At 27.3% G+C, this 2,803-nt stretch overlaps 1 pseudogene; it reads right to left on the reverse strand.

Annotated features, from left to right (window-relative positions):
* Nucleotides 1–1,316: 1,316 nt before the first annotated feature.
* On the reverse strand, nt 1,317–2,786 carry LOC126847642 (death-associated inhibitor of apoptosis 1-like; annotated as a pseudogene).
* Between the last annotated feature and the right edge of the window lie 17 nt (nt 2,787–2,803).

Genomic DNA, 2,803 nt, shown 5'->3' on the forward strand with positions numbered 1-2,803 from the left:
TTGGTAAAATCTATGAATTCATAATATGTGTGTTTTTTGTATATATACATTAAGACAAAGGAATAGTATGGTCAATAGTTTTAAAATAAAAATAAAGTATGGAAAATTTAATGTCAACAACATAATATGTTATAACGTTGTCCTAAGACATTTGTTTTTGAACTATACTATAATATTAACTAATAATAACATATATAACATATATTATTATAACTATAATAATAACTAACTATAATATTCATTCATCAATGAAAAAAGTGCTTAATTAGTACAATAAAGAAATCAAGAAACCGATGCAAAATACTTACTGTACTATAATCTTAACAACTATTATTAATTTATAAACTAATATTATACTTCTTTAAAATACAAAACCTACGTAATATTTAAATTTAACAAAAAAATTATTATGCTTAAATTGATATATTCATTAACCGGTTAAGTCATAATACTTCTTAGTAGTTTGTTAACAAGAGAGAAACAACTTTTATTTAATTAAAACATCAAGTGAGCTGCCCACTATGCGGGTTGCCAAATGACACAGCATACTATTCAATATATAAATATATATATATTCTTATGTATATATATATATATATATATATATATATACATAAGAATATATATATACATAACATATATATATATGTATATACATAAGACAATTTAAAGTTCACACTACAAATAAACGCTATCAAATTCATTGTACAAATACCTAATTGCCAAATTTAACAATCAATAAAAAATTAATAGAAAATTCACACACAGTAAAACAAACTTCCTGCTATGAATATAAATGGTAATTTATCTTGTACAGCGTGTATTTTAAGATGAATAAGCACATTTGGATGAGGTCATCTGTAGCTAGGTTGTATGATTGGAAAAAATGATCTTAGGAATCCTGAGGCTGTATACATTTGTTATAATTTCGTAGTATACTATTTTAGAAAACAATGCTCGTCATTTTTTTCTCTTACAAAATATTATTAATTTTGAATACATAGGAATAATAGGTTATTTTGTTTTCCTAATAAATAGGCGTAGATTGATTTCAGACAATGATGCAGTCATCTGATTGCTGTCTGTGGTTTCAAGATGATCATCACGTTTTCTAAACAAAAAATAAACACGTATAAATAAATAGTTCAAACATAAAACTAGTAAGTATTAATTGTGCTTTGTTAAAATATGTATTTGACCTTTTATTTTGCCTTAAATTGTAATATTTAATGTTAAAAAATGGAGTTTGTCAAATAATGAAAAATAAAATTCTATATTTCATACTATTTTACTACATTGTGGTTTAAATGTCAAACTCACCTTTTAGGAGAACTGACTTTAATATTACTTTCGAAAACATAATTATCTTTATGATTGGCAACAAACTTGGTCAATTCCTGTAAAAATATTTTTAAATAAGTTTCTTGTACGTAATACGAAATAACTGAAGAAATACTGACTTCTTGATCTATCGTAGGAAGTTCTTTTTGTTTACCGAGAGGTTTATCTACAAACGTTTTGCCTTTACTTAGTAGCACATAACTACAATTTGGGGACCATCGTGCATGTTCTGTCCATGGTTCGTCGTCATCCTCCCAGTCCTTAAGACCTTGACTACAGCAGAAACATAACATTTGGTCATTCTGGCCATCACCTATACGAAAAACAATAGAGAATCAGTGTATCATTAAATTACGAAAGTTGATAAAAAAAATCTATAATTACCTATATAAAAGAAGCCAGCTTCACAAAGAGTATGAGTTTTTTGTTTCATCTTTTTCTTACAATTATCAAATGTTGCCAGGCGTGCGGCATAATTAGCATATTCTTTATGTTTAGGAGCCTTTATTTGCCGTACTACTCCCAAAGAAACCGAAAAATGTTGAATTTGTTTTCTTTCTTCATTAGAACTCTTGGCCGACGGTGGAGATCCGTATAAACTACAAACATCATATCCTATAAAGAAAAATGTGGTATAATTGTCGGTAATTATATATATATATAATATAATAATACAACATCATATGATATGATATCATATATCATATAATATATACATATCATATGATGTGACAAAGAAGGGGTAAAGTGTATATCTGGGTCACTGTGCCAGATTAAATAAATAATATTAACCTACTCTAACTTTATTTATTAATTATTTTTATTACTACCATAAACTAATAATTAAGAATGATAGGTAATAAGTCATAGTTAATTATTTATACTACTACCATAAACTAATGATTTTTCAGATCAAAAAGTAAAATCAAAGAACATCATTTTTTAGAAAGATCTTTAAATTGCATTAGACTCAACTTGATTAAAAATATTTATTCTAATCAGTTGTATGTAATAAGTAACACTTGCCTGTGTTTCCTTTGAAAAATGGACATTGTGGAGATTTACGTTTATGCTCTACAAGCGGATCATCACCTTGTCGCCAATAACCAAATTCCTTGGAGCAAAACATGCATCGTACACGGTCATGCTTGCCTATGTAATACAACCCTGCCTTTGCCATTTGATTAGGTGTTAAAAATTCCAATTTCCATCCATCATTAAATGTTCTCAAGCGGTTTTCAAATGTAGTCAAGTCCCACAAAGGAGTTTCATTTGCCGACATTGGAGTTGATTCAGGTTGACTATCAGAAACAAATTCAGTCAAAGGATGTGCTGTATTCAATATAATAGTACAACCATTGACCATACGAATAACATTTTTTCTTATGCTTTACTATATTATTTAATGTGTGCACCAACGAAGTATGATTTTATGATGGACTCATTTGTAAAACAAAAAAAA

This window comes from Adelges cooleyi, unplaced genomic scaffold, assembly GCF_023614345.1.
Source record: "Adelges cooleyi isolate 19-005CV unplaced genomic scaffold, UGA_ACOO_1.1 ACOO_flye_CR_arks_rails_tigmint_CR_PRNA_113, whole genome shotgun sequence".
In the NCBI taxonomy this organism is placed as follows: Eukaryota; Metazoa; Arthropoda; class Insecta; order Hemiptera; family Adelgidae; genus Adelges; species Adelges cooleyi.